A 21,742-nucleotide genomic window follows, 5' to 3' on the forward strand; every position below is an offset into this window, starting at 1 on the left:
GGATGCTAGTCCACTGCTTCAGGGTACAGAGGCTGGCCTGGCAGGTGATTGGGGGATGCTGAATTTAATAGTAGAGTACCATGGTCTCCTTCCCTACGTGGTAAATGCCTTACTTAAAACTCTTCACTCAGGTTTGCCAGGGAAAGTGAAAGCAACACTCTCCACCTTTCTCCCTTTCAGTGAGTCTTTCAGTATTACTGTGCTACGCTCAGCTAATCATTTAATGTCATGCCCATTTAATTAAATTCATTTGCTCTATGAAGAAATTTTTATGCATGGATAATTTATTTAAATTTCAGTTTCTTCAAGGGATCATGTGATGAAAAGGTCCCTTTCATGATCTCACTGAGATTAGTGTCCAGAAACTTTAGTGACTGGCAGTCATTCATCTCCTCATGCATGGACAGGAGATGCCTCTGATGATGAGTTTCTTTATTGAGAAATGTAAATTTCACTTTCAAGAGTAATTTTCTTGTTTATGGACTACATTTCTCAAAATAATCCTTATACCAAAATAACCTATTTGAGATTGGTGTCATCTATTCTACTACAATCTCCTTAACTACATTTGTTATTATTGTTATTATTGATGTTGACCACCTATTCCTGAACTTGTAGGGTTAGTGATATATTGGCTCAGCCTCTGAATTAGGTGGAGCTACAGCCTGGTGTCACTATGCCTGGTTTCATTGAGCCAGTTTTACCATTTAAGTCTTAGATCATATCCATTTTCTGTTTTGTTCCCTTCCTTCCTTCCTTCCTTCCTTCCTTCCTTCCTTCCTTCCTTCCTTCCTTCCTTCCTTCCTTCCTTTCTTCCTCCTTCCTTCCTTCCTTCCTTCCTTCATTTCTTCTTTCTTTCTTTCTTTCTTTCTTTCTTTCTTTCTTTCTTTCTTTCTTTGTTTCTTTCTTTCTTTCTTTCTTTCTTTCTTTCTTCCTTTTTCTTCCTTTAAATTTACATAAGGCACAGGTAAATTTCCAAGAAGTAATATCTTTACACGCATCCTTAGTCCTCTCCTAGGAATACAGATTTGTATGTGAATCTCTTAATTCGAAGTATAGTAACTTTCTTATGGTTTGGATAAAATATACAGCAACACTTATTGAAAATATTAGTGGCTCTGCTACAAGTTACATCCACAGAGAAAATTCTTCTAAAATATCTGGCCCTATTTCAGGATGGTTGAGGGGAGCAACCATCCCCTCAATTAGGAAGAGACAAACTCAAGTTTTCTTCTGTGCTTATGTACCCTATTTATATGGTTTCCTATTGATCACCTTATTTTTAAAAATCTTGGAGAAAACAGGGAACAGGACAGGAACCTATCACAGAGGGCCTCTGGAAGACTCTATCCAGCAGGGTATCAAAGCAGATGCTGAGACTCATAGCCAAACTTTGGGCACAGTGCAGGGAATCTTATGAAAGAAGGGGGAGATAAAAAGACCTGGAGGGGATAAGAGATTCACAAGGAGAGCAACAGAACCAAAATATCTGGGCACAGGGGTCTTTTCTGAGACTGATACTCCAAACAAGGACCATGCATGGATATAACCTAGAACCCCTGCACAGAAGTAGCCTGTGGAAGCTCAGTGTCCAAGTGAGCTGCGTAGTAATGGGAACAGGGACTGTCTATGACATGAATTCAATGGTTGTCTCTTTGATCACCTCCCTCTGATGGAGGAACAGCCTTACCAGGCCACAGAGGAAGACAAAGAAGCCAGTCCTGATGAGACCTGATAGACTAGGGTCAGAAGGAAGGGAAGGAGGCCCTCCCTTCTCATTCGACTGGGGGAGGATCATAAGAGAAGAGAAAGGAAGGGTAGGCTTTGGAGGAAATGTGGGAGAGGGCTACAGCTGGAATACAAAGTGAATAAACTGTAATTAATAAAAATAAAATTAGGAAAAAATCTTGGGTTAGTGAAGTAGAAAAGAACCAGACAGAAAAGGGAAAAGGAAAATCAACATCAAATCGATAGCCAACGCCAAAGAAATCACTCATTTTATTAGTTCTAGAATCAAAACAATACCCTTGTCTGGCTGTTTGTCTCTCTCTCTTTCTCTCTCTCTCTTTCTCTCTCTCTCTCCCCATCTATCTATCATGATGTGTTGGGGAAGGACATCTAGCTAGAGCACCTATAATGAAGCCTCCTATCCCCACTGAAAAGATGTAATCAGTGAGAAGAAACCAGAGAAAAAGCAGGAAGGACTGAGAAAGCCCTTCCTCCCGTTTGACACTCTGCAAGCGTCAAATTTATTTCTTCCTTTTGAGAAAGGTAAGCCACAATTCTAGGATAACTTTTGAACAGCTTGTATTGTACCTTGAGTGACCATAAAAAGCAAAATTAATCCTTTTAAGGGCTTCCCTTTCTCTGAGAAGGAGAGGAGGTAATGTGTGGAGGGGGATGTGCAGATAGGGATTAAACAAACAAATGAATGAATTAATGAATGAATGAGTGGATAAATAAATACATAAATGGAGAAAAAACCAAAATATTTTCTTTAACAGTGCCATTCTTGGGGAGTGTTTGCTCTTTTATTTGGCTCTGTTTTTAATTGCTCGGGTAGGGTTCACTGGACATAATTGTACAGCTCCCTTATTAGAGGGCACAGGCTGTGCATGGCAGAAACCAGCTGTCAGGGGTCTCTTGCACTTTCAGTGGGTTCCTCCCTCAGACCCTCTCCCTGCTGGGTGAATGGAATGGAACCATTCACTCATGGTCATTTCACTGGAAGAGAGGACAGGAAATCCCTTGAATGGCAGAGTTTGTATTTCAGATCCAAATGTTAACTTTGAAAGCCTCAAACTTCAGGGCTTTTATTAACTGTAAACATCATGCCTTCTCATCACCTTCAAAGAGGTGTGACTGCTCAGGGGAGAGTTACCCTTCCTTGCTGAGAGCCTCTTTCCTGATTTGCTGTTGATTAAGGCTGATATCTTGAACTTGGGTTTTATTCTCCTGGAAGGGCACGTTTTCTGTAAGCGTTTTTCTTTGCCATTGCTACATTCAGACTCTCAGCAACCAAAGTTTATTAACTCTGAGACCCAAGGTAGAAGTTGTATTCTTCAGTTTTCAAAATATTACAGAAGAAGGATGGGAGCACATGCTTCCTACACAGCGCCCTCATTGACTGTGGCAAACCTGTCAAAATTGTCCATACCTGGTTCTGCATCGCAAAATAATTTTAAAATTGATAGATGCAACTGTGAGAAGAATAGCCTACTTTGAAAGAATTGGCTTCTGATCATAAAAGTGTACACATTTGAATTTCAAAATTTCAAAAACAATAGTGATTAAACATATAATTTGATTTAATATATTATCTCTTTATACCTCTACCAAGTAATCTTCATGGGACTTTTGACATTTTGATATAAGGAAATTTTTTTTTCTTTTTTAAATTTTTATTTATTTTATATTTTATTTTATTTTTTAATTATACTTTATTCACTTTGTATTCCCCCATAAGCCCTTCCCTCCTCCCCTCCTGGTCCCACCCTCCCACTTTCTTGTTCATGCATCCCACTCCCCAAGTCCACTGATAGGGGAGGTCCTCCTCTCCTTCCTTCTGATCTTAGTCTATCAGATCACATCAGGAGTGGCTGCATTGTCATCTTCTGTGGCCTGGTAAGGCTGCTTTCCCCTCAAGGGGAGGTGATCAAAGAACAGGCCAATCAGATTATGTCAGAGGCAGTCCCTCTTCCCATTACTATGGAACCCACTTGGACACTATACTGCCATGGGCTACATCTGTGCAGGGGTTCTAGGTTATCTCCATGCATGGTACTTGGTTGGAGTATGAGTCTCTGGAAAGACCCATGTGCTCAAATTTTCTGCTTCTGTTACTTTCCTTGTGGAGTTCCTGTCCTCTCCAGATCTTACTATTTCCCACTTCTTACATAAGATTCCATGCACTCTGCCCAAAAGTTGGCCATAAGTCTCATCGTCTGCTTTGATAGCCTACAGGGTAGAGCCTTTCAGAGGCCCTCTGGGGCAGGTTCCTAGGCTGTTTCCTGTTTTCTTCTTCTTCTGATGTCTATCCTCTTTGCCTTTCAGGATGGGGATTGAGTGTTTTAGTCAGGGTCCTCTCTCTTGATCAGTTTCTTTAGATGTAGAGATTTTAGCAGGTTTATCCTATGTTATATGACTATATGAATGAGTATGTACTGTGTGTGTCTTTCTGCTTCTAGGATAGCTCACTCAGGATAATCCTTTCCAGGTCCTACCAGTTACCTTCAAATTTCATGATTTTCTTATTTTTCATTTCAAAGTAATACTCCATTGTGTAGATGTACCACAATTTCTGCATCCAATCTTCAGTTGAGGGGCATCTGGGCTGTTTCCAGCTTCTGGCTCTTACAAATAAAGCTGCTACAAACATGGTTGAGCAAATGGCCTTATTGTGTACTTGAGCCTCTTTTGGATATATGCCTAAGAGTGGTATGGCTGGATCTTGAGGAAGCGCTATTCCTAGTTGTCTGAGAAAGTGCCAGATTGATTTCCAGAGTGGTTGTACAAGTATACCAGCAGTGGAGGAGGGTTCCCCTTTCTCCACAACCTCTCCAGCATGTGTTGTCACTTGAGTTTTCATCTTGGCCATTCTGATGGGTGTAAGGTGAAATCTCAGGGTAGATTTGATTTGCATCTCCCTGATGGTTAAGGACATTGAGCATTTCTTTAAGTGTTTTTCTGTCATTCTACAGTCCTCTACAGAGAATTCTCTGTTTAACTCCGTGCCCCATTTTTTAATTGGATTATTTAATTTGTTGCGTTTTAACTTCTTGAGTTCTTTATATATAATGGATATTAGCTCTCTGGCAGATTTAGGGTTGGTGAGGATCCTTTCCCTGTCTGGAGGCTGTCGTTTTGTTTTGATGACAGTATCTTTTGCTTTACAGAAGGTTTTCAGTTTCATGAGGTCCCATTTATTGATTGTTGATCTTAGAGCCTGTGCTGTTGGTGTTCTGTTCAGGAAGTAGTCTCCTGGGCCTATGAGTTCTAGGGTCTTCCCTACTTTTTCTTCTAACTGATTTAATGTGTCTGGTTTTATGTTGAGTTCTTTGATCCTCTTAGACTTTAGTTTTGTGCATAGTGATAAGTATGGATCTATTTTTATTTTCTGCACATAGACATCCAGTTGGACCAGCACCATTTGCTGAAGATGCTGTCTTTTTTTCCATTGAATGGTTTTGGCTTCTTTGTCAAAAACAAATATTCATAGGTGTGTAGGTTTGTTTCTGGGTCTTCTATTTGGTACCATTGATCCTTTTTTCTGTTTCTATGTCAATGCCAGGCAGTTTTTATTACTATTGCTCTATAGTACAGCTTGAGATCAAGGATGAAAATACCTCCAGATGATTTGTTGTTTTACAGGATTGTTTTGGAAATTGTGGGTTTTTTTTTGTTTCTCCATATGAAGTTGAGAATTTTTCTTTCAAGGTCTGTAAAGAATTGTGTTGGTAATTTGATGGGAATTGCATTGACTCTGTAGATTGCTTTTGGCAGAATGGCCATTTTCACTACGTTAATCCTACCAATCCATGAGCACAGGAGCTCTTTCCATCTTCTGATATCTTCTTCAATTTCTTTCTTCAGAGACTTGAAGTTTTTCTCAAACAGGTCTTTCACTTGTTTGGTTAGAGTCACCCTATGCTATCTTATGTTATTAGTGGCTATTGTGAAAGGTGTTGTTTCCCTAATTTCTTTCTCGGCCCTTTTGTCTTTGTTATAGAGGAGAGCTTCTGATTTTTTTTTTTTTTAGTTGATTTTGTATCCAGCCACTTTGCTGAAGGTGTTTATTATTTGAAGGAGTTCTCTGGTTGAAATTTTGGGGTCGCTCATGTATACTAGCGAATAGTGACACTTTGACCTCTTCCTTTCCAATTTGTATCCCCTTGATCTCCTTTAGTTGTCTCATTGCTCTAGCTAGGACTTCAAGTACTATGTTGAAGAGATATGGAGGCAATGGGCAGCCTTGCCTTGTCTCTTATTTCAATGAGATTGATTTAAGTTTCTCTCCATTGAATTTGATGTTGACTATAGGCTTGCTGTATATTGCCTTTTCTATGTTTAGGTATGTGCCTTGTATCCCTGATCTCTCCAAGACTTTAAACATGAATGGGTGTTGGACTTTGTCAAATGCTTTTTCTGCATCTAAGGAGATGATCATGAGTTTTTTCTCTTTCAGTTTGTTTATATGGTGGATGACTTTTATGGATTTCCATATATTGAACCACCCTTCCATGCCTGGGACGAAGCCTATTTGGTCATGGTGGATGATATCTTTGATATGTTCTTAGATTCTGTTTGCAAGTATTTTATTGAGTATTTTTGCATCAATGTTAATAAGAGAGATAGGTCTGAAGTTCTTTTTTGTTGTTGTTGGGTCTTTGTGTGGTTTAGGCATCAAGGTGACTGTAGCTTCATAGAATGAGAAACAGAATGTTCCTTCTATTTTTATTTTTTGTAATAGTTTGAAGAGAATTGGAGTTAGCTCTTCTCTGAAAGTCTGGTAGAATTCTGTGCTGAAGCCATCTGACCCTGGGCTTTTTTTGGAAAGGAGATTTTTGATGACTGCTTCTATTTCTTTGGGGGATATGGGACTATTCAGTCTCTCTACCTGATCTTGACTTAATTTTGGTAGATTGAATCTATCAAGAAAATTGTCCATTTCATGTAGATTTTCAAATTTTGTGGCATATAGGCTTTTGTAGTAAGACCTAATGATTGTTTGGATTTCCTCAGTGTCTGTAGTTATGTCCCCTTTTCACTTCTGATTTTGCTGAATTGGATAGTTTCTCTCTTTTTGTTAGTTTGGCTAAGGGTTTGTCTATCTAGTTGATTTTCTCAAAAAACCAGCTCTTGGTTTCATTGATTCTTTGAATAGTTTTATTTGTTTCTAATTGATTGATTTCAGTCCTGAGTGAAATCAATCAATTAGATTGATTTCAAATACTCTTGGGTGTATCTGCTTTTTTTTTTTCTAGGGCTTTCAATTGGGCCATTAAGTTTTTTGTATGTGATGTTTCCTTTCATTTTCATTGAATTCTAGGAAGTCTTTAATTTCTATCTTTATTTCTTCCTTAACCAAGCTGTCATTGAGTAGTGAGTTGTTCAGTTTCCACGTATGTGCAGGCTTTTTGTTGTTTCTGTTGTTGTTGAGGTCCAGCTTTAGACCATGATGGTCAGATAGGATAAAAGGGATTATTTCAATCTTCTTGTATCTGCTGAGGTTTATTTTGTGACCAACTATATGGTCTGTTTTGAAGAAGGTTCCATGACGTGCTGAAAATAAGGTATACTCTTTTGATTTGGGGTGGAAAGTTCTATAGACATCTATTAGGTCCATTTGATTTAGAGCCTCTTTAAGTGCTCTTGTTTCCCTGTTTTGCTCTGACCGGATGACCTGTCCCTTGGTGAGAGTGGAGTGTTGAAGTTTCCCACTATTAAGGTTTTGTGATCAATGTGTGTTTTAAGCTTTAATAATGTTTCATTTACAAATGTAGATGGTCTTGTATTTGGGGCATAGATGTTCAAAATTGTGATGTCCTCCTGTTGAAATTTTCCTTTGATGAGTAGGAAGTGCCATTCCTTATCTTTTTTGATTAATTTTGGTGGAAAGTCTATTTTATTAGATATTAGGATCGCTACCCCTGCTTGTTTTCTGGGTCCATTTGCTTGAAAACATTTTTCCAGCCCTTTACTCTGAGGTAGTGTTTATCTTTTTTGCATAGGTGTGTTTCTTGGATGCAGCAGAATGTTGGATCCTGTTTCCGCACCCATTCTGTTAGTCTGTGTCTTTTTATTGGAGAGTTGAGATCATTTATGTTGATAGATAACAGTGACCAATGATTGTTTGTTCCTTTTATTGTGGAGTTGGTGGTCTTACTATGACTCATTGCTTTTTTTTCTTTTAATTTTTGTTGGGAAATTATCTTTAACCTATATTTTCTTTGGTGTAGTTGTTTTCATTGGATTGGAGTCTTCCTTCTAGTATCTTCCATAGGGCTGGGTTGCTGAGTAGATATTGCTTAAATTTAGTTTTATCATAAAATATTTTGTTTTCTCCATCTATGTTGATTGAAAGCTTTGCTGGTATGATAGTCTGGGCTGGCATCTGTGGTCCCTTAAAGACTGCATGACGTCTGCCCTCTGACTTTCATAGTTTCTGATGAGAAGTCTGGTGTGATTCTGATTTGTCTACCTTCATATGTTACTTGACCTTTTTCTCTTGCTGCCTTTAATATTTTTTCTTTGTTTTGTAGGTTTACTGTTTAGACTATGATGTGACATGAAGTATTCCTTTTCTGGTCTAGTCTAATTGGTGTTCTGTAGGCTTCTTGTAAGTTTATAGACATCTCTTTCTTAAAGTGGGGAAAATTTTCTTCTATGATTTTCTTAAAAATATTTTCCGGTCCTTGGAGCCTAGAGTCTTCCTTTTCATCTATCCCTATTATTCTTAGGTTTTGTCTTTTCATGGCATCCTTAATTCCTTGTATGTTTTGTGTTTGGAACTTTGCTGATTTTACCTTTTCTTTGAGGGAAGAATCAATTTCAGCCAGTGTATCTTCAGCACCTGAGATTCTCTCTTCCATCTCTTGTATTCTATTGGTGATGCTTAACTTTGTGATTCCTGATCTTATCTCTAAGTTATCCAGTTCCAGGTTATTCTATGTTTGTGTTTTCCTTATAGATTCTAATTCTGTTTTCCTGCTTTGCACCATTTCCTTCATCTGAGTGAATGTGGTTCCTATTTTTTTGTTTGTTTCTTCTCAATGTCTCTAATTATTCCTGTGTGGGGGCAGTTATAGTCTTCTGTATTTCTTTGAGGGCTCCATTCATTTCCTCTTTTTGTTTCTCTAATAACTGCATAAGCATAGCTTTAAAGTAATTTTCCTGTGTTTCCACTGAATTAAGATATCCATTGATTTTGGGGGTTGCTGGTGGGTCCATGGTGTCCTGATTTTGTTGAGTGTGTTCTTAAGCCTACCTTTGGCCATTTTGCTTATATGTAATCGTTACTGTTTTTTCCTTGAGACTTCAGACTGGAACTGTCTTTCTCTGGTCTCTGGAGTATTCTTCAGGAAGATCAGGGAGGTCCAGGTCAGGTTTGAGAGTGTGTGTTGCTGCTAAAGTTGTACCTAAGGAAGGAAAACCGCTGGCACAGATTTGTTATTGCGGGGGAGCAAGCGTGTACGTGTGTATGTGTGTGTGTGTGTGTGTGTGTGTGTGTGTGTGTGTGTGCATGCATGCGTCTTGGAGGGGGTGTGCTAGAGAGTGTAGGTCCTTGGGATATGGGGATTGGGAGCAAGTGCAGGAGAGGATGTGGATGCTGGCATGGTTAGCAAGCACAGATTGCGGGCACAAAGCACTTGCACAGGTTTCCTGAATACCCCGTGGTCTCCAGTCTGTGGAGGGCTCTGCAGGCTGGACTCTGATGTATGTGGCTGATGCTGTGGGCAGGACAAGTACTCTGTTGTGGGGTCTGTATGTCCAGCCCTGTGCTCCATGCTAGAAGCTGGGAACACAACAGGTTGGTCTCTGCTCTCTGAGTTGGGAAGCACTATGTGCTTCCTCTGCTGCTTCCACCTCCAGCAAGGTTGGAGATTGGAGGTCATGGGGGAAATGCGGGGGCGTTGAGTGTTCTTAGTCTCAAATCTCAAGGAAGGAGGTCTGTGCTTGGAGCAGGCAGCACTGTGTGCAGGTAATCTGTGTGCACTGCAGGGTGACTCTTCTGCTTCAGCTGCTAATTGCAGGAACTCCAGTAACCCAGGTAACTCTGCTGCACCTTTCCTGTTGGCTGCTGTACCTCAGTCCCCTCCCCCTCCGTACCCTTCCCCTTAGCTGCTGGGTTGGCTACCTCCACAGCTGCTTCTGCCAGTTATGGGAAAGTGCCCGGGAATCGATTCCCCGGGAGAAGTCCACAGAGATGTCCCTGGTTGGCCAGTGTCCTATTGGACTCAGATCAGGGTTTGTCTCCCTTCTCCCCGAACTCCTAGTACAGTTGTTTTGGGTTCTACAGCCCCTTGACTCACCAATTCAGAGTTTCAGCTCCTCTGAATACAGTGCACGCTGGTGGCCACCATCTTGGATTCCCCCTGATATAAGGAAATTTTGACCTTCGGCTGTCCATCAGCCATATGTTTGCAGAGGGTTTAGGTACAGACCACCATACATGCTTCCTAGTTGGTGTCTCAGTCTCTGAAAGCCCAATGGGGCTGGGATAGTTGTTTTTTGTCAGTCTTCTTGTGAGGTTCCTGTCACCTTCAGATCCTTCTATCCTTTCCCCAGCACTTCCACAGGACCCCCCCCCCCCAGCTCCGCTCCATGCCTCACTGCAAGTCCCAGCATCTGTCTGGATGCCCTGCTGGCTAGAGCTTCCCAGATGAGAGATAAAGTAAAAAGAAAGATGGAGGGAAAGTTCAACCAATGATTGACCCAACCTATGACCTACCCAACAGTAAAGAGCCAACCCCTGACACTGATGCTTGCAGAGAGGAGCCTAGCTTGTCTGTTTGAGAGGTCATGATTTTTAAAGAGTGGCGAGGGGTTTATAAAAGGGTTTGGAGGGAGGGAAGGAGAAATGTTATAATTATATTATCATCTCAGAAATAAAAAGAAAACACAGGCTCTTGCACTCAAAAGGATTCATATTTTCATACAGAGACAGCAAAGACTTAACGACAAGATTATTCTTAGCATGCATGCTGAATGCTGCATGGGCAGCTACCGGTGAAGCTGCTCCAACTTCACAATTCCCTTTCCCACCATCCTCTGATGGCTTACAGTCCCAGGCCACTAAAATAAACAGTTTCCTTTCCTAAATAGGAACTTATTTCGTAGAAATGATATAATTTTATTGTTACTATTTTAAACAATAGTTCTAGACATGATCTGGATCTCACAATCCTTCTGCCTCAGCTTCCTGGTACTGAGCTCACAGGCCTATGCCAGGATGCCTCCGAGGACCTATTACAAAGTGTGCATGAAATTTTGTGTTATTCAGATAATTCAGAATAAGTCTAATTTTCTGAATTGTGAGGGAGAGTTTCTGGAAAGGGATTGTGTCTACAAAGGCTGATTCACTGATTAGAATTTCAGTGATGTATAGAAATTAGAATGTGGTAAGTCCAGAGCCTAATGATAGTTTATCTTGGACTATCCTTATCTCCTTTAAAGAGCCATTCCTAGTGAACCTCTGTGTTGGATCTGACATCCTGTAACTAGCAGATAAAACTGAACCTAACACCTTGATAAGCAGATAAAAGCCTCTGGGGTGTATTAATCGAACAAGACCATTCACCATTCAGAGGGCTAGGACTCTATCAAAGAGCATCAAAGGCCCAGAGCTAAGATTACTCCACAGTGCTGGTTACACACTTAAAATTTCTACCAATACACTTTAAAGATACTTTGATTTGTGACTATCTTGGTTATTTTACAATAAAAACTTCATGAGATTCCTTGTACATGGAAATTGAAGCATGGAATTTGGGGTGACATAAATCTCTGTTTATCTAGAGAATGGTCACTCAAATTTGTTTTCAGAATAAACTGTATCTCTCATCACCTTCGATCTGAGAACTTTTGTGTTTGCTTTAATTTTTATTTTTTTTAAAAAAAATTGTATATTTTGACTATATTCTTTCATCTCTCGCAGGTCCTTCCAGTTCTTCCCCACCTCCCCAGCCACTTAGCTCATGTTCTTTTTCTCTCTAAAGAAATGAAAAAAAAAAAACAACACAAAACAAAAACAAAAAACCCAAAAAGCAAATCCAAATAAAATGAAAATTAAAACAAACTAGAGTAAGAAAATCATTAAGTCTATATCCCCCATTTTTATTCATTATTAGCCAGATAGAGCCAAGTAATTGTGGTGATGATACTTGCTTTTTTGCCCAATGCTGGAATGCTAGTAAATTTAGGTATGCCCTGGTTACTCGCATGCCTCACTGGGTGCCTGTGCCCGTTGATGCCCTCACGCTATGACTCTCTTCAGACAGAAAAGGGATCTTGGAATTACAGCCACCATTGTTACTACCATCTCATTGGCGGCTGTTGGAGCTACCACCAGGGCATTAGCCATGAGTCATACTGGGCAGACTGCTCAGACCCTGAACAATCATTTAGCCAATGTAGCTCATGCCTTAGTTGTACATAAAGGAATTAATGCTCAACTAAAAGGAAGCTTGATGGTGTTCAATCAGAGGATTGACCTCATGCAGGAGCAAATTGATACCCTATGGCAAAATGCTCAACTTGGCTGTCAATGAAAATATGCTGGACTTTGAGTCACTAGCATATATGAGAATTTTTCCTGTGCTGCAAATCTGTCTAAACAATTGTCGAGCTATATTTTAGGTAATTGGACTGGAGAATTCGATACTACGATGGAGCAGCTGAGAGTGGCCATTGTCACAGTAAATTCTACCAGAGTGGACGCAGGACTAGCCACAGGATTATCATCATGGATTGCTGCAGCCATGAATCATCTGAAGGAATGGGCGGGCATGGGAGTGTTAGCAGGCCTTCTGGTGTTGGTCTCCTTGGTTTGCCTGTGGTATATATGCAAGATTAGAGTCTCACAACAGTATGATGCAGCCTTGATCATTCAGGCCTTTACAGCCATTGAAGCAGGACATTCTCCCCAAGCATGGTTGGATACCATAAAAAGCTAAAATGTTACGCTCAGGATGCAAGGCTAAGCACTGCACTCAGGGTCAGCCGCTTTGGACCCAGAGAAGAGCATGTCTGGTTGCATGCGGGTTGATGCCCCAGGTCCCGCCTCTGAGAAAAAGGTATCAGACGGGTCTGATGCTCTTTGGGTGGATGACACCTAAACGAACATCGGTACAAAGTCCCAATTTATTTCTAATATCAGAGATCAGACCTCTACTCTTGCCTGATGCATCTAAAACAAAAAGGGGAAACTGTAGAGAGCTGCGGAATGCTATGCCTTAAAGATGGAGCTGGTTTCTGCCTTCCACCTTCCCGATGGTGAGTGCTCTCTGTCACGAACAATTCCACATTTGGCTAAGGCTGAGGATCTGGCTTGCTTCCATGTATGTGGACCTATCGGCATTGCCCACATGGCACGCCTGGGTTGGCTACCCAGAGGCTATTTAAGCTGTGGGCTGGCTTTCCCCAGGGTCCGAGGATTGTTCAAGGTTTCTGAATAAACTGCATTGAAAAGAAAAAAAATAGCAAACTCAAACAAAAGCACACAGCAAATATATGAAGTTGGCTTTGTGTTGCTGGTTACTCTTGAGTATGGGGATTGGCCTGGCGTGTGGTGGACATAGCCAGTGTTGTTTCATTGGAGGAAACTGAGTTTCTGTTTTCTATCAAGCATTAGTTGCAAAAAGCTTCTGGCTTAGGTGCAGAAATCTGTGTCTACTCCCCCTTTTGAGCAGTGGGGTTCCTGTCTGGAATCTGTGCAGGTCTTACACATGCTGTCAGTCTCTGTGAATTCATACACTGAAGGCCTTAGAAAAAGTTTCCCTTTTAGGCAACCCCCCAATTTTTTCTCTCTATGAAGTTTCAAGACTACAGATATACATAGCGTCTGTAATATATGCACATATAAATGATATATACTATTACACATATGTATTATTTTATTAAACACACAATGTCCATGAATTTTTTTCTGAGGCTGTTATTATTATTCTTTCTGAATATAAATATCTCAATATCTTTTCAAATTTAATGGCATATCATTTCTCTCCCTTCCTCCCCCTCCACACAAAATTAAAAGAAAAAACTTCAGAATTAGATCATCAAGGACTTAAACACCAGTCACCACAAACCAAAACTTCTTAACAAATCTCAGTGTGTCACGACTAAGAAATTAGTCTGCAAACATGCATGTGCTGTGACAGGCTCACGGCAAACCTATCTGCATTTCAATACAATTTCTTTTTTTTTTTTTTTTGACTTCTGAGGTTGACATTGTTCATAGTTACCATTGGAGAGAAGGCTTTTATGGACACATAATAATAACAACAATAACAAAAAAGAACCACGTATGGCTGCTGGGAGGATGAAAGAAATATGACAGATGCAAGCCCCCAAAAGGTGAGCTTCCTTTCAGCTTTACAACTCCAGAGAAATAAATGTGACAGTCTCTTGCTCTATTGAGGCCAGCTTCCCTCCCATAGGGCAGTCTTTTCAATAAATCTGGTAAAGAATATAGCTGCTGCCTGGATGGGAGATCTCTTAAAAGTGGGATGTAGCCTGGGTAAAATGGCATACACCTTTAATTCCAGCACCTGGGAGGCAGAGGCAAGAGGATCTCTCTGAGTCCAAAGCAAGTTTGTTCAAGCACAGCCAGGACTACATAGAGAGACTTTGTCTCAGAAAACAAAACATAATAAAACTGACAAGACAAAAATACTGCACTTGATAAAGTGCTCTATAGGAGGGAAAAATGGCAGGGTGAGGACATCTAGTACTTTGGCTGTAGTTCCAGGGAAGGACAGATGATGAAAAGTATTGAGAAAAATTAACACACAGTCCCACTTTTTCTTAGATACAAGATAAAACTTTTCTAGATCTATTTTCATGCCTTTCTTTAGCTGATGAAGTATCTCTTCTAATATGTGAAGATATGGCAAACATAATAAGCAACAACAAATTATTTACTTCCAAGGAGCAACTAGGTAACCCTGGAATGAAGCATAACACAGCTAGAAATAGATAGTATAATTTAAAGCAATTTACATGGAATTATATTATTTAGACCACCTTGAAGTTATATATCTAAACTAGGACAGCCAAAAAGAAAAGATCAGCAAAATCACCACTTTCCCATTTACTTTGTTATAAAAATAAATGCATAAATCTACTGCAAAACTGAAGTTCTCTGAAGAGGTCTTCTCTATATTAAGGATGGGGTAGACTCTAACCTCAGGTCAGTAGAACCTCAAGGTGGTAGAGAGATTGAACTCTGTGTGTCCAGAGCCAAAATTATCATAGGCTATCAAAGGCACTCAGGAAAAGAAGTAGCTATTTGCATGTGACATAACATTCTCTATTATGTAAATCCCTTGGAATGTGTTGAAAGCTGATCAAACAACTGGCTTCTACCACTCAGTTTATAAAACTCCCATTGCTATGGCACAGTCAGATACTGTCCTCAATGATGTGCCTGTTGAATGCTTTGATTTATGGGTTCTTCTTTTATTCGGCTTTAAAAGTTCATGCATATCACCCAGAGTAAATAAAATCTGTGTTTCTAGGCCAAAGTTCCTCACAGCCATGCCAAATAATCTAGTTTTCAAAAGTTTCTTTTAAGGCAGCGTTCTTACCTTGTGTTGACACTAATACAACCCCTGAAAATAAAGAGATATGCAGGCTTTAATTTTCCCTCTAGGAAAGGAATATATAATAAGCAATGAAATGTCCCAGTGGGAAAGGGTGTGAGAAACAGAAAGAAGGACTAGGTGAAAAAATATGGTGGCTGAACAAGATGTCTGCAGTTATAATAATAATTTCTGATATAGGACCTTTGAAGTTATGCCCTGCTTGCTCTTGTGTTTATGTCTTTTTTAAAGTACTTTTTAATTTTTTTAATATTAGTTACAGTTTGTTAACTTTGTATTCCACTCTACTCCACTCCCTCATTCCCTCCCAATCCCACCCTCTCTCCCTCATCTCCTCCCGGCCCCTTTTCAAGTCCAGGGGAGGACCTCCTCTCCTTTCATCTAATCCTGGTTTTTCAGGTATCTTCAGGACTGGCTGCAAAGGCTGCTAGCAGGGCCTAGTAGGGCTGCTCCTCCCTTGGGGGGAGGAGAGGAGGTAAAAGAGCTAGTCATTGAGTTCATGTCAGAAACAACAACAAAAAAGGCCACTGAGCATTTGTTGTGAAAAGAGTGATGTTGGGCATTCTATGTGATTGAGTTTAAGCTATGACGCTTTTTGTTCTATTTGTGCTGCTCTGGAACAAGGAAGGGTTCCACGCTCAGTGAACAGAAGTCAGCATCATGACATGGACAGTTTTCCTTTCCATGTGTTGGTTCTGGGAGGATTTACAGAAAGGAGACGACAGTAAGAGGTTGCCTACTGACTTGTTGCTTGATGGCAGGAAGGGTGAGTTTGGTGCCACTCTCTGTTAAGTATAAAGTGACTATAATAAGTATTAAGTGACTACAGGTCACTTTTCCTTTTTGGGTTAGTTACCTTGCTCTCTGTCAGAAACTTGTGAGGGCAAAAGGCAGTGGACCAGACAAGTTGAATTCTTTTGCATTAGCTTCACCTTAGAAACCTGGTTCCAAACTGTCTTTGAGTTAGATTCTGGAAACATTCTGCTGAAGAAAACTAAAACATTTTGTTATTAAGAAATTTATACCTGGGTGTGCCAAGCCTTAAGTGATATCACTCCCTTCTGCCATATTTATACATATTTACAAGGTTTTTTTTTTTTTTAATCTCTAATGCAATCAAGAGGCTCACTGTCTTCCCACATCTTAGCCTGCAGATAAGCCTCCAAGGTTCTTTCATAATTAGCTCAATGGTTCTGAAAAGGCACATGCAGGAGCTTACATGATTAACCTTTCAAGGTTTATAAATATTCAGCAGCTCACTATTATTTCTTCATTCATATAAATCAAAGTTTTGCCCGTGGAAGAGAACAGGGAAGGTGAAGCTAGATATTTTACTCAAGACACATTTTTTTCTCAGGATCTCTAGATCCACTGTTACCTAGTGTACTATTTGTGATCTTGCATACCCCTTGGAGTACAAGTTGGGGCAGTTTACTTTTGTCTAATTAATTACTCAAATTTGACTTCCTATTGTGGGGACCAGATGATTCATTTCTTTCCTCTGAATCAATTCTACAATCATTAAACAATCCCAGAGTCTCAGTTGGTTTTCTCAGATTATTGTATGCAGAAATGGAAGGTTCCCTCAAATACTCCTGATGATTGGAGTAGGGCTTTAAGAGAAAATGTAATATAAAGATGACAGGAAAATAATTTTATGAGTCATGTGAATCTCTGTAGTGAAAAGATGATCCAATAAACTGGAAAATCTATGTATATTTTTTTCCCGTAGGGCTGACCAACCAAAGGAATAGTTTTTAAAAAAAAATAAAAATAAACAATTCAGGTGAATTATCTCATGGTAGTAAATTGGAAATGGGGTTGAGGCATAAAGATATTGGTTCACATTCTTTGCTTTGTCCTGTATCTTCTGAGGCATGTTTCTTCTTTATGGGTATAAAAGGGATATCATTTTGATTGAGACTAATGATTATTTCATGGAAGGTGAACAGGCTTGTATGGTCTGCTTTAGCTGAAAAAGGGGCAAACGTTATTTCACATTTTGTTATCTGCTTCATAAGAGAAGGAAGAGCAGAGGAGGCAAAGAGGGGAGAGAGAAAGAGACAGAGAGAGATAGAGACAGAGAAACAGAGAGAGAGAGAGAAGAAAGTGCAATGTATTTTTAAGGGTTTTCTAGTCTCCTTCAGCTCTGAAATGTTCAGAATGTCAGGACATCACATTCTGGGCACTATGAGCTTCAACATTTGCAGCACTTCCAACTGTGAGTGTGGGTGTCTGATCAGCCCTAGGTGTGCCTAGCTGATGTCTGTCCTTATGATCCCAATTAAACCATCTCTCTTGAATGACAAAATCATTTGCTTTCACAGAACGTATCATTTATATCATAGATTGGCAAGTCAATAAAAATTATGGTCTTCATAGATATGATTCATAAGCAAGCAGTTTTCTTTTCAATATTATTAAAAATAAAATCAGAAGAAAAGTCATGAAGACTGCATAAAAATCTTCACATGATCTTCAAATCATTTTCTCTTTGATCCTTTCAGAAAAAGTCTACCATTTCTTGATGTACATAATTTTGTTACACAATAAAATCACCATATGATTGACATGAATCAACTATGGTGAGCAATCTTACTCTGAAAAGTTTATTATAAGAATGTCTAGATCCTACAACTCCCTTTCTTTTGGTCTTGCTCTCTCTCTTTCTCTTCAAATCTTTAGTTTCTTTTTAAAAGCCTATATATATATAGGACTCTATCTTTGAGCCACACACTCTGCATACCTATGAATTCTATAACAGAGAATATTAACAGACAGTGTATCTTAAAACTCTTGAATTACCTGCCTCAAGTTCTACCTCTGTATGTGCCTACAATCCTAAATGATTATTCCCAATATTAACTACCCTGGGCAACCATGTAAAGCTATGCCCTAAACCAAACTCTCATATTTCAATGTAATAGGCATTAATTTTCATCCTCGAGAACAACCATTCTATGCTGAAGCAGTAGTTCTGGGAAGTTCTTGTAGCAGTTCCTGAGCCCTATGTGCCCTGAGTTTAAATACAGATAAACAGGCGTGGAAAGGCATAGGGTATAGTTCTGTGCAGGAGTTTCCCACAGAAACATGTCTCTGGGGAGCACCAAATCACGCTGCATTCCCACAGTTTGTGGCAGAAAGAGGGGCTTATCTATGGATTAGTGCAGGACAAAAAAAAAATGACTTCCTCTTATCTGGCTTCTGTCAGCATCTGTTTTCCATAAGGCTCTATACATATAAGGCACGTTTCTGCAGTCAGCACACAGTTCTAGAGCTTCAAGGTCCACAGTGATTCTTCAAACTTACAGCTTCTGGGAAACTTCAGGGAAAAATAATAGGGTCACAGCTGGGCAACCATGATAGTTAAGACTCATGATGGCTGCAATCATGTCAAGTGGTCCAGCCTCCCTTAATGTGATAAACCAAAAAGCCCAACCTTATGTCATGACTATTTGTCCTAATTGATGTTAAAGGATTGCTATAAAGAAAATAATTTAGATACATTTCCAAAACAGCTTACTTACTCCGGAATGCTATGAGAGGTGCCAGGATTATAACTGCGGAGGGGGAGTTGATTTTATTCCATAGCTAGCAAAAATACTTTAGGAATTATTATCAGTGAACAGCTTGAAACAACCATTGGGAGGTACTTTATTCAAACGTCATCAGAAGCAGTAGGAATTCTTGCTAAACTTTCTTAATGGGTTGTTTCTACCAAGAGCATGCCAGTGTGAACAGATATAATATAATACACAGAGATATGGAGTTCCTTCCAACTTTATATAATCGCCAAGTGTGAAGAGCTACCACACACAATGTTCCAGGTAGAGGCCTAGTCGTGAAGGAGCTTCTGAGGAGGCTGACAGAAATTTGGTCAGGGGCAGGGTCTTTGATGGCAGCCAGCACTCTCTGGTCACTACCTAGTGTTTTCTGGAAAGTATCTTATTGCCTCACTCTGTAGTCCAAGCCGACCTTGAGCTTAGGATGAACTTTTGCCCCCCACTATCCATTTGCTCTGTTTACAGGCCTGAGCCATGTTAGCCAATGTCTGGATAAGTATTTTCCTTTGTTTCCCTTGCTACAGATATCTTATCTGAGAATATCTTAGCTCGTGTTTTTGCCATAGGGCTCTCCCACCGGAACTAAAGCACCTCCAGAAAGAGACTGCTGTGTTTGTGCTGTACCGGCAGTTGCTACATAAGATGGGAAAAGGGTTTAACAGACGAGGGCTTAAACTGCATGTGGCATCACTAATGAAAACAGTGAACTTGATGCAGCTATATCCACCTGTGTCCACAGCGGGGCTGCCTCTAGCTGTCTGGGCCCTATGGAGCTTGGCAGTGGAGTTGTGCTGCCTCTAGCTGTCTGGACCCTACGGAGCTTGGCAGTGGAGTTGTGCTGCTTGCAGAAGAGATGCACTTCTTGAAGAGTTTTCTTTGAAGGAAAAGGAAGGAAGTTTTCTGAAAAAAAAAAAAAACTGAACGGAAGGGAAAGGTACGCTGATGTTGCTGACGTTTACTGCAAGGAAAATCTCTTGTAGACATTGGGGAGAAAGATAAGAAATCCGTGGTTGGTGGTAGTACTCTGAAAGTCACACCCGCAGTACATAAGATTTAAGATGGAAGATGTAGGAAGTGATGCAATTTGGTGTTATGGGAAGTTTCAGGCAGGTCTGGGGAATGGAGTCAATGGGGAGTCAGGGAGCCTAAGTCAGATTCTTAGTGAAAGTTGACAGCTACCGACTCGTGCCTTCTCCATGCCTAGAAACCACCCCCTTCCTACCTTTCCTTTTTCTTTGTCTTATGAAACAAATATGTTGTGTAGCACTTCCCCCCCTTCACGTCTAGGAGCTGCCCAGACAGTCGATTTAATCACCCGCTTACTCTTTGGGTTGAAGACAGGGATGTAATTGAAGGAATCTGCCTGGGTTTGGAAGGCCTTTGGGACACAGTTGTGAGCATCCAGGATCTGCTCGTTTTGACACTCAGCCACTCTGCCTTGACAGCACACTCTTCGGAGAAAGTGAAGTGTCTGTAAAGTGTCTCTCTTGTACCACTCCACATACTCATCTCCTCCTTCACTACCACACAAACACAGGGCAGACATGACTGTTGGCAGATTTTGCTTTGTTGGCCCTTTCACTCCATATATTTTTATTTTTATCTTAACAACAAAAACAAAAACAATAACAACAAAAAAAAACCTCTTTCTATTTTTTTTTTCTAAGTGGGCACTCCATTCCACAGGGTTGAAAAATCTGTGGAAATGTTTTCCAACTTTATATCTCTCAGGAAAAAGGTAGGCAGCAAAAGCTGCTCTGTACCTCTCTTCCTGTGGACTAAAAATGCAGTAGCTGACTCTGTAGTGATCGCTGCTCCCGCCTTGCTTGCTGATTGCAAGCAAGATCCCTGGCCTTGGGGACACTGAGGCAGACTTGAAACTCGCAATTTGATTCAAATTTATGGCAATAAATTTCAGATTAGGTAAAGTTGGTGACCGACCGTAGAAAGATAATCCTTCTTGGTGCAGCACTGGAAAACACTCACTAATGTTAGAACCTGAATCATGAAGGTTTCTGAATGTCATTGCCTACGTGTCTTCTCTCCTCACTTAGCATTTCTGAGCTGGTAGATGCAGTGTCCTTGGGAGTTGTATTTATTCCTAGTGAAATACTTGGCCTCAGCACGTATAGTGAGAGTAGGGAACTAAACCAGAGGGGAGATCACAGGGACAGTCTATTTAAATCTTTTATCATTTCTCAATTTATTTTCCCTGATACTACCAAATACATGCTGGATGTAATGATACACATTTGTAATCCTACCAACTAATAGGGAGATGGAAAATGAAGACAGAATTACATTGAAATTGCAAGGCCAGCTGGCTTGAAGTACAAGGCAGAGCAGAAATGAGGAAGCCCTTACCTTCAGAACAAGGTGGAAAGAAAAATGACCTTTCAGAATTTGTACTCTGACCTCCACATACATGCTAAGGCATGATTACAGTTAAACATGTACAGAACACACACAGCAGTATAAAATTAAAATTTAAACTAAAAGATATAGAAGTGCTCTGTGGTACTCCATTATCATACTTCAGAATAATTAGTATGAATATTCAGAGCTTGTTGTTAATATGAAAACCCAAATAACTCACTAATAACAAAAGTGGGACTCTTCTAGAATTTTGGAGTATCTACATATAGGGGGAGAAAAATTCCAATAGGGCCTTAGTGACACTTTCAAAAAGGCTATTAGCTATTGAAAAACAAATGTATGTTTATTAAGGTGGGTATTTTATACATAGTGTAATTTGCAAAGCTTAAAGGCTGGATCTCAGCTTTTATAAAATCTCCAGTAAAGACTAGAAAAGTTTTAGACAAATGACAAGCAATGGGAAAGCCTATAGTGTAGTAACTG

The 21,742-nt window shown here is 40.0% G+C and overlaps 1 pseudogene; it reads right to left on the reverse strand.

The window, feature by feature from the left end:
• LOC110563799 (small ribosomal subunit protein eS4, X isoform-like) overlaps positions 1–20,909 on the reverse strand; it is a 53,641-nt pseudogene extending 32,732 nt beyond the window's left edge.
• Positions 20,910–21,742: the final 833 nt, after the last annotated feature.

Source organism: Meriones unguiculatus, chromosome 4 (genome assembly GCF_030254825.1).
Source record: "Meriones unguiculatus strain TT.TT164.6M chromosome 4, Bangor_MerUng_6.1, whole genome shotgun sequence".
Taxonomy (NCBI): Eukaryota; Metazoa; Chordata; class Mammalia; order Rodentia; family Muridae; genus Meriones; species Meriones unguiculatus.